Source organism: Triticum aestivum, chromosome 6B, assembly GCF_018294505.1.
Source record: "Triticum aestivum cultivar Chinese Spring chromosome 6B, IWGSC CS RefSeq v2.1, whole genome shotgun sequence".
Lineage (NCBI taxonomy): Eukaryota > Viridiplantae > Streptophyta > Magnoliopsida > Poales > Poaceae > Triticum > Triticum aestivum.
In genome coordinates this window covers 473,078,962-473,090,425 of record NC_057810.1, presented here as the reverse complement: position 1 = coordinate 473,090,425, position 11,464 = coordinate 473,078,962, and positions in this window count along the sequence as shown.

Here is an 11,464-nt window from a genome sequence, read left to right as displayed (position 1 = left end):
AGGGTTCAATGAGAATTAAGTCGTTACTGGTAACGCCCGTATTAAATGATCTTTATGATGACGGAGTGAATGCCTGACCGTTGCCATCCAAGGGTGGCTCTAGGTCTTCTGTACTCCGAGTGAATCCTTGTCTTTCGAGTAAATAACAACGGTCGGGTGGAATTGGGATATCCGAGTGAGATTTTCTGTCGAGTGTATTGCACCGTATGAGGATTTCAGTCGGTATCTTCTGTTTAACTTTATGGGTCTTGGCTTCTTGTGCGGTGCCCTTGGGTAGGGTATTCAGGTCAGGCCTAAGACCCTACCCTAGGTACATGTCATCGTCATTAGGCCCCGAATGGATTGAGGACCGAGTGACGAAGAGTTGAAGTTGGTTTCGACCTGATTCAATGTCCCGGACACATTTCTTTAGGGGCCCGAATGTATGCAGGTATTTTAACCCTTCATCAGTCGCCTTGATCGATTCTGGCTTCTTGATCTCCCGAGTGAAGTAAGGAACATATCGCTGAGCAGATTGGATTTGGACATCTCCGATGCGATCGACTGCTTTGCGGGGCACAGATTTCACTCGATTCAAAATTTGGAGAAGTGCGCGGGTCGGGACGCGGCGCGGTAAGCGAGGCAGGTGGATAGGGACTCCTCGATCCTCGTGCCACCTTTTTCGCCATGTATCGAGCCTACGCCAGTTGCGGGATGCTCTAGGATTGCACGGTCCCATGAGTCAGCCACTCGGATGTGTGGCCATATAAGGCGTTGTTGTCGATGTGTGGAACAGTGCTCGCCATTCGCCCCTTTCTCCTCTGCCTCTCCGCCTCGTCTTCCCCGGCGCCACGCTCCTCTGCCCACTCCTCTCGAGCTCCACAGCAATGACGAAGGACAAGACTGCGGCCCTGGAGTGTGCAAAGAAGTCGACGGCCAAGGGCAAGAAGGCGGCGAAGGGGTCGGCCTCGCGGACTGCTCTGTCGCCAGGTTGGATTCAGGGAGATTGGATCTGCTCCTCCGTCATGGTGGAAGATCTGGAGAATCTCGTCGCCGACGGCCTGATTGCCGAGGGGTCTTGGAAGCTTCCAGAAGGGGAGATCGAGCCTGAGCCATGCAGCGGCGAGCGAGTCCTCCTCACAACGCATGTCGAAAGAGGTTTCTCACTGCCCCCTCATCCATTCTTTTGAGGTTTCTTGAACTTTTTTGGCGCTCAGATCCATCATTTTCCTCCCAACACCATCTCATACATTGCCGCATTTGTTTTGATGTGTGAGAACTTCCTGGGATGCCGCCCGCACTGGGGATTGTTCAAGCATATTTTTACTTGCCGATCTCAGTCGGTGAAGAAAGCTAATCCGACTGACGAAAGGACACATGTGATCCAAATGTGCGGGGGGCTAGGAATCCAGATGAGGGGCAGGAGCTCTTTCCCTCCTATGCCCTTCCCTAAATCGGTTAGGGGGTGGCAGTCTACCTGGTTTTATTGCAAGGATGTTCCAACTTTGAATCAGTTGACTGACCTTCCTCCTTTCTCTCTGGAGAGACGTCACACCCCCTTGTTTATTGACTGTATTTGAGGAGGAGAAGGGTGAGGTAGCCATCTTGGTCGACGCGGTCATTGCATTAGTCCGAGGCGGAGTGACGGGTATGGATCTGTTGGAAGTGTTCCTCAGTCGACGCATCTAGCCCTTGCAAGCTCGCGACCATCCCATGTGGATGTACTCGGGCCAAGACACCGCTCGGATTCACCCGGAAGAGGCCGAAGAGGAGATGGTGGCATAGTGGCTTCGGAGTATCACCGGGAACAAGGACAACCCATGCGGGGCCAAACAGATCTTGCCATTCGACGCCGAGAACTCTCCAGGATAGGTCAGGCGTAATTTTTCGAGTGTTTTGTATTGTATTTTTCAATATGCAGCAATTCTGGAATCCGACCGACATTTGCAACCTGTGCCTTGAAGGTTTTTACGAAGATGTATTCGCCCGTGCCGAACGGAGAACAACACCTTGGAAGGGCGGAGAGCGAGGGCGCGAGCGCCGAGATTGATTATGCTGACGACAGTGACGACGACAGTGACGACGACAGTGATGACTCCGACGACAGCGAGGAGGTCGAGTCACCATCGTGCTCTGAGCGACGCTCCAAGCAATCACAAGACCCTGCTGGTGGCCACAGCAAGGCAGCAGCATCGAGTGCGAGGATTCCAAAGCGCACTCGAACGTCAACTCCAGAGCCGACGGAGAAGACTGCAAAGCAAGCCAAAGTCGCTCCTCCCAAACCTCGGAAGGCTCTGCCCAGGATCGAAGTGGTTGTGCCCGTCGCTTCGGCATAAGTGCTCCTTTTCCTTTTCCTTCATTGTTGTTGTGGACCTTCTTGTTTGTTTGACCAAATGAGATTTTGGACCTCCAGGGCTGCTACTTCTGGGACATCTCACATGGAGATCGACGTGGAGCAGCACGAATACTGTAGACATGGCCACTTCTCGAGCAGGTATGATACTGCAGACATGCTTACACCTTGTCAACTGTTTTGGTGGTCGACTGGAATCTCACTGTCGAGTGATAGTAGTGCCAACAGATGTTATCCAACTTCTGACGATGATGAGGATGAACCTCCGAGGGGTGTAGGAAGAAGAGGTAGGGCCTTGACCACTTCGCGGGGCTTGAGCAAGAGAGTACCCTCCAACCGGGCGTCTCGCCCGCCGACCAAGCCTGTTGTTCAAGAACTCGGTGACTCGTCTCGAGCTGTTGTTTCTTTTGCTATCCCTTTGTCGACTGACGAACCTCCAATGTCGACTGTCCAAACTTCGGGTCCGACTGGGCAACCTCAAACTCTGATCCTTCCAGTTGCGTCACCAACTCCAGCGTCGACTCAGTTCACTCTGCATCATGTCCATGAGGACCAAGTAGGAGCTGGCAAGGAAGAAATGATCCAAGCTGGCCAGATGGAGCGACTAAAGGTGGTGTCTGAGTCTAGTAAGGCTACTTACGACGCCAATTCTGCCCTCCAGACCAATGTCCGAGTAAGTACGATTGTCGGTTGATTTCCGATTGGATCACCGCTTGTTCTGTTAGGATATGCTATCTGAAACTACTGCTTTATTATTCGTAAGATGTCCGTGGATGAGCATTTTGGAACCTTTAATGTGCATCTTTCATGGGTCTGTACACCCACTGGATGTTTTCTCTTGTTGTGTAGTTCTTCCACTCGAGTAGGTCAGACCGTGTCGAGTGGGTATCTGATCCAGTGGGGGCATGCTAAGTGCACCCACTGGGTGTAGTCCCCGAGACCACTATCGACTATGGGCAGTGGGCGGGGGTCTGAGATCAAGGTTTTTTTCCCTCCACTTGGGCCGGGCAGGCTGTACCAAGTGGGAAATCGAACCAGTGGGGGCATGCTGAGTGCACCCACTAGGTGTAGTCCCCGAGACCGCCATCAAATGTTTGATTCAATGGTGGTCTTAGAACTCCTTTAATAACAGCAATCTAAACTTGCTCTTCTCTACTCGGAAGTAAAGGGTCTTTCTTTTTGTCGACTGAATTGTCTTGTTGTTGATCGCGGAAATCTTGTGAACTTGGGACTCGGTATGCTGCCCTGGAGAAGGAGAAGATCCAACTCCAACTTGATTTGGAACTTGCCAAGAAAAATCTGAAGGATGCTCAAGATGAAGTGAAGACCATGGGTAACAGCTTATTGAGTGTATGCTTTGTCATTTATTCTTTTCCATCCTTTGAATCGAGTGATTCCACTCAAACAGATGTGCCTAGTGAAAATCGTCAACTCCAAGAACGACTGAAGAATGTTATTTCTTTAGACACCATGAAGCAGGCATTAAAGAGGAAGGATACTGAGCTTGCGGGAGCGCAGAAGGTGGCGCGTGAGAATACTGAAGCGGCTGAGAGAAAGCTAGCTTCAGTCGGCCAACTTGAAGAGGAAAATGCCAATCTGAAGACTGTTATTGATGAGGTGAAGATTGTTGATGAGGTGAAGAAAGAAGTGGCACGGTTTCGAGAGGAGAAAGTTGTCCCGGCTGACAAGGTCGACCAGCTCACTCAGAAGAGGGACGAGCTAGAAGCTTACTTGGGAGGCCTTGCCAAGAAGTTGTACATCATGCTTGAAGGTATCTTTCTTCGCCCGAGTGAATTCAGAAAACTTCCACAGAATTCTGCTGCTGACTCATCCTTTTCTCTCTTGTGCGGAGTTTTGTTAGAATTTTGAGCAGGAGACTGAGCGGATTGAACCAGGCGTAGACCCCACTAAGTCACTCGTCAAGGACGAAGCTGCCATGAATGTACTACGGCTTGAAGCTCGTCTTGACAGTGTCTTGGGGTACATCGCTCAACTGAAGGTTGCGCTGACAAGAATAGATCAAGAGCTATGGCCAGAGGACAAACTTCAAAATGACCTCGAGTCACTGATGGCTCGGCGTAGTGAAGTCCCCAATCGAGTACAGGCGTGGAAAAAATCACTGCTCGCTGCGGAGCCGACGTTGCTCTCCCACTTGTCAGAGTTCATTGTAAGGATGCCAAAGAAGAGAAGTTGAAGGCTCTCTAGGTGGCGAACACGAAGAAGCTTCAGTTCGAATCTTTCATGGAGACCTTCATTGAAGCAGCCACTCGCATAGCCGACGACATCGACTTGGACACCTTCGTCGAGCCAGCGAGCCCTCCTCTTGCCAAGTGAAAAAACTTTAATGATCCAAATTTATTCGCCTCGAGATGCCGAGTGATCTTGTACCCATTGAACTCTTTCGGGCCTGATGCCTGAGTACTTTTGCTTGCGGTTCCAAAACTTGACGGATTTATCCGAACTTGGTGGGTTTATCCGAATATTGCTTTTCCTGCTTTCAGAATGTTTTGTGTGATCGGATTTTTTGACCTATGCGAAACTGGTTTGTGGCTAAGTCTGCAAGTGGTAGGATTGCTCTCCACTCAGAATAGATTTTTAACTTAGGCGAGTACGGGGTCGCGGCTAAACCTCCGAGTGGGAGGGTTGCTCTCCACTCGGAGTAGATTTTAACTTAGTCGAGTATGGGGTTGTGGCTAAGCCTCCGAGTGGGAGGGTTGCTCTCCAGTCAGAGTAGGTTTGTAACTTAGGCGAAAACTGGTTCGCGGCTAAGCCCTCGAGTGGGAGGATCGCTCTCCACTCGGAGTAGTTTTGTAACTTAGGCGAAACTGGTTCGCGGGTAAGCCCCCGAGTGGGAGGATCGCTCTCCACTCGGAGTAGTTTTTAACTTAGACGAGTACGGGGTCGCTGCTAAGCCCCGGAGTGGGAGGATCGCTCTCCACTTGGAGTAAATTTGTAACTTAAGCGAAAACTTGTTCGCGACTAAGCCCCCGAGTGGGAGGATCGCTCTCCACTCGGAGTAGTTTTAACTTAGGCGAAACTGGTTCGAGGCTAAGCCCCCTAGTGGGAGGATCGCTCTCCACTCGGAGTAGTTTTGCAACTTAGGCGAAATTGGTTCACGGCTAAGCCCCCGAGTGGGAGGATCGCTCTCCACACATAACTTAGGCGAAACTGATTTGCGGCTAAGCCCCCGAGTGGGAGGATCGCTCTCCACTTGGAGTAGTTTTGTAACTTAGGCGCCTGGTTCACGGCTAAGCCCCCGAGTGGGAGGATCGCTCTCCACTCGGAGTAGTTTTGTAACTTTAGCGAATCTGGTTCGCGGCTAAGCCTCCGAGTGGGAGGGTTGCTCTCCACTCGGAGTAGATTTGAACTTAGGCGAGTACGGGGTCGTGGCTAAGCCCCCGAGTGGGAGGATTGCTCTCCACTTGGAGTAGTTTTGTAACTTAGGCGAAACTGGTTCGCGGCTAAGCCCCTGAGTGGGAGGATCGCTCTTCACTCGTAACTTAGGCGAGACCGGTTCGCGGCTAAGCCCCCGAGTGGGAGTATCGCTCTCCACTCGGAGTAGTTTTGTAACTTACGCGAAACTGGTTCACGGCTAAGCCACCGAGTGGGAGGAATGCTCTCCACTCGAAGTAGTTTTGTAACTTAGGCGAAACTGGTTTACGGCTAAGCCTCCGAGTGGGAGGGTTTCTCTCCACTCGGAGTAGATTTTAACTTACGCGAGTACAGGGTCACGGCTAAGCCTCCAAGTGGGAGGGTTGCTCTCCACTCGGAGTAGGTTTGTAACTTAGGTGAAAACTGGTTCGCGGCTAAGCCCCCGAGTGGGAGGATTTCTCTCCACTCGGAGTAATTTTGTAACTTAGGTGAAACTGGTTCGCAGCTAAGCCCCCGAGTGGGAGGATCCCTCTCCACTCGGAGTAGTTTTTAACTTAGGTGATGCTGGTTCACGGCTAAGCCACCCACTAGGATTTGAACACATGCTTATGCGGGAACAATCATTAAAAGATTGTAGGAATCATGTCTTGATAAACGATTTAACAAGTACTCTTATTACATCCTGACAATCCGACTGTCAAGTATAAAAACAACGAAGAAGATCCGTGTTCCAAGAGCGCGGCTCATCTTTCTTCTGAGCTAGGTTGTACAGGTGATATGCCCCATTGTGAAGTACTTTAGTGATGATGAAAGGGCCTTCCCATGCAGGGGCGAGCTTATGAGGCCGTTGTTGATCCACTCGGAGCACATGGTCTCCTTGAAATGCTCGACCTTTGACATTTCTAGCATGGAATCGACGAAGGTCTTGCTGATAAATAGTCGACCGAATCAAAGCCATCTCTCGCTCTTCCTCCAGAATATCTAAAACATCTTGGTGCTTGCTCTGCCTTGGCTTCTGAGAAAAGTTCCACTCGGGGTGCATTATGAAGCAGGTCACTAGGAAGCACGGCTTCAGCCCCGTACACCATGAAGAAAGGGGTTCGGTTAGTGGATTGGTTGGGAGTTGTCCTCAATCCCCACAAAACAGATGGCAACTCAGTTACCCAAGCTCCAGCTGCATGCTTAAGGTCGCGCATGAGTCGAGGTTTCAGACCTTGGAGAATCAGACCATTTGCTCTTTCAGCTTGACCATTCGACTGTGGGTGCGCAACGGATGTCTAATCCACCCTAGTGCCTTGGGAAGCATATAATGCTTTGAACTCTTTCGAATCAAAGTTTGAGCGGTTGTCTGTGATAATGATGTGCGGAACTCCATATCGGGATATCAGATCTCTTATGAAACTAATGGTTGTGCTTGAGTCTAAGTTCTTGATAGGCTTGGCTTCAATCCATTTGGTGAACTTGTCGACTGCCACAAGTAGATGAGTGAAACCACTTCTGCCGGTCCTTAGCGGCCCAATCATGTACAATCCCTACACAACAAATGGCCAGACGAGTGGAATGGTCTTCAAGGCAGATGCAGGCTTGTGGGACATGTTTGAGTAAAACTGGCAACCTTCACACTTCTCAACGATCTCTTTTGCAACTTCATTGGCTCGTGGCCAATAGAATCCTGCTCGGTATACTTTGGCCACGATGGTCTGAGAGGACACATGGTGACCACATGTCCCTGAGTGGATCTCATCCAATATCAGTCGACCCTTTTCGGGAGAAATACATCGCTGAGCTACGCCTGTAACACTTTCTCTGTAGAGATGTCCGCCTATTATAGTGAAGGCTTTGGACCTACGGACGATCTGACGTGCTTCTACTTCATCTTCTGGAAGCTCCTGCCTGAGCAGATATGCAATATACGACAATGTCCAGTCGGGGGTGATTACCAGAATCACCATAACTAGATCGATAATTGTTGGCACCTCGACTTCAGTCGAACTAGTAGGACTTATTGGTTGGGGAGGTTCTTCGGTAAAGGGATCTTCTTGTACTAATGGGGGATGGAGATGCTCAAGGAACACATTGCTGGGGATAGGGTTCCGAGTGTAACCTATTTTTGCCAGGTCGTCAGTTGCTTGATTCTTGATTCAGGGAATGTGGTGGAGATCCAATCAAACTTCTTTTCCAACTTCCTCACTGCATTGCAGTATCCGGTCATGGCAGGGTTCCTGACATCCCACTCCTTCATCACCTGATTAACCACCAAATCCGAGTCGCCGTAGACCATCAGGCGACGGCCGCCGAGTGAGATGGCCATACGCAACCCGTAGAGGAGTGCTTCATACTCAACTTCATTATTGGAGGAATCAAAGTGAATCTGGAGGACATAACTGATTTTATCGCCTCTTGGGGACACCAGGACCACTCCGGCACCAGAACCATTTAACACCTTAGATCCATCAAAGAACATGGTCCAGTGTTTTGAGTGAACTTGAGTCGGCTACTGTTGTTCAATCCACTCGGCCAAGAAATCTGCGATTGCTTGAAACTTGATCGCCTTCTTTGCTTTGAACTTGATATCTGATACGTCTCCGTCGTATCTATAATTTTTGATTGTTCCATGCCAATATTCTTCAACTTTCATATACTTTTGGCAACTTTTTATACTATTTTTGGGACTAACATATTGATCCAGTGCGCAGTGCCAGTTCCTGTTTGTTGCATGTTTTATGTTTTGCAGAAACCCAATATCAAACGGAATCCAAACGGGATAAAAACGGACGGAAAATTATTTTGGAATATTTGGGATTTTCCGGAGGAAGAATCAATGCGAAACGGTGCCCGAGGTGTCCACGAGACAGGGGGGTGTGCTCTCCCCCCTGGGCGCGCCTGGCACCCTCGTGGGCCACCCGTAAGGTGGTTGACGCTCTTCTTTTGCTGCAAGAAAGCTAATTTTATGAGAAAAATTTGGGCGAAAGATTCACCCCAATCGGAGTTACGGATCTCCGGATATAAAAGAAACGATGAAGGGGCAGAATCTAAGAACGCAGAAACAGAGAGATAGATCCAATCTGGGAGGGGCTCTCGCCCCTCCCATGCCATGGGAACCAAGGACCAAAGGGGAAACCCTTCTCCCATCTAGGGAGAAGGTCAAGGAAGAACAAGAAGAAGGGGGGCTCTCTCCCCCTTGCTTTCAGTGGCGCCGGAACACCGCCGGGGGCCATCATCATCACCGTGATCTTCACCAACACCTCTGCCATCTTCACAAACATCTCCATCACCTTCCCCCCCTCTATCTACAGTGGTCCACTCTCCTGCAACCCGCTGTACCCTCTACTTGAACATGGTGCTTTATGCTTCATATTATTATCCAATGATGTGTTGCCATCCTATGATGTCTGAGTAGATTTTCGTTGTCCTATTGGTGGTTGACGAATTGCTATGATTGATTTAATTTGCTTGTGGTTATGTTGTTGTCCTTTGGTGCCCATCATATGAGTGCATGCGTGGATCACACCATAGGGTTAGTTGTATGTTGATAGGACTATGTATTTGAGGGCTAGAGTGACAGAAGCTTCAACCTAGCATAGAAATTGATGCATACGGGATTGAAGGGGGACCAATATATCTTAATGCTATGGTTGGGTTTTACCTTAATGAACGTTAGTAGTTGCGGATGCTTGCTAATAGTTCCAATCATAAGTGCATAGAATTCCAAGTCAGGGATGACATGCTAGCAGTGGCCTCTCCCACATAAAACTTGCTATCGGTCTAGTAAAGTAGTCAATTGCTTATGGACAATTTCACAACTCCTACCACCACTTTTCAACACTCGCTATATTTATTTTATTGCATATTTATCTAAACAGCCCCTACTTTTTATTTATGTGTTCTTTATTATCTTGCAAACATATCCTACAACACCTACAAAGTACTTATAGTTTCATACTTGTTCTAGGTAAAGCGAACGTCAAGCGTGCGTAGAGTCATATCAGTGGAAGATAGGACTTGAGAGAGAATTTGTTCTACCTTTAGCTCCTCGTTGGGTTCGATACTCTTACTTATCGAAAGAGGCTACAACTATCCCATATACTTGTGGGCCATCAAGACCTTTTTCTGGCGCCGTTGCCAGGGAGTCATAGCGTGGGGTGAATATTCTCGTGTGTGCTTGTTTGCTTTATCACTAAGTAATTTTTATTTGCTGTTCTAAGTTGTTCTCTATCTTTAGTTATGGATATGGACACACGAAATACCAAAAAATTAGGTGTAGATGCTACTCATGGAGATGGGGAACCTCCTAAAACCCTCGATGCTCATTATGTTCAAAATATTATGTACTACTTTGATAATCGTGAGAAAACCCAACTCAACTTTATAATGGGAGTAACATTGGACCAACGTGAATACTTTAGGGATTATCGCTTGACACAAAAAGGGAAACTATTATGGGATCAAATTCAAATGTTGAAGTGGTATGCTAGGCAACTATGCTTGATACATGATTATACTTGCTGCTCTAGGATGAAGGCTCCACACCTTCCCTTTTCATGCAAATTTAATGATAATGAAACCTTAGCTTCTTATGCTAATGGTATCTATGATTACTATGATGTGGAACAAATAGAAGAATTTGTTGCTTTTATGGGTGCTTATGAGATTGAATCTATGTTTAAAGAGTTTGACGATTTTAATGATTCAGTTTATAGACCAGAAAATTTTGCTATACTTAGATATTGCTATGAAAATTATGAATACAATTACAATATTAACACTTTTATTGAGAAAGTCTCTGCTGTCCGAGAAAAGATTAGTATTTTGCAGGAAGCTATGGAAGAAGAAATTGATGAAACAGTGAGCTCATTGGATGAAAAAGATGATGAGGAGAGCGAAGAACAAAAGGAGGAAGAGCGGATTGATCACCTGTGCCCACCTTCTAATGAGAGTAACTCTTCAACTCATACATTGTTTAGTTCCCCTTCGTGCTTACCGAAGGATGATTGCTATGATGATTGCTATGATCACGTTGATTCTCTTGAAATATCCCTTTTTGATGATGCTTGCTATGCTTGTGGCCAAGATGCCAATATGAATTATGCTTATGGAGATGAACTTGCTATAGTTCCTTATGTTAAACATGAAATTGTTGCTATTGCACCCACGCATGATAGTCCTATTATCTTTTTGAATTCTCCCGACTACACTATATCGGAGAAGTTTGTGCTTATTAAGGATTATATTGATGGGTTACGTTTTAATACTACACATGATGATTTTGATAGATATAATATGCATGTGCTTGATGCTCCTACTTGAAATTATTATGAGAGAGGAACTATATATCCGCCTCTTTATGTTTCCAATATAATAGAATTGCAAGAAACTGTTTATACTATGCATTGGCCTTTACTTTGTGTGCATGAATTGTTCTTTTACAAAATACCGATGCATAGGAAGAGAGTTAGACTCCGTTGCTGCATGATATATGTTACTTTGTGCTCACTACTAAATTACAAATCATTGTTAATTAAAATTGGCTTTGATATACCTTGGGATCTGAGTGGATCCACTAGTTGAGCACTATATGCCTAGCTTAATGGCTTCAAAGAAAGCGCTGCCAGGGAGACAACCTGGAAGTTTTAGAGAGTCATTTATTTCTGTTGAGTGCTTTTATATAGTTTAAAAACAAAAAAAATAAAGAGGGGTGTCGGTGTCAAAACCGGCGGATCTCGGGTAGGGGGTCTCGATCTGTGCGTCTAGGTTGATGGT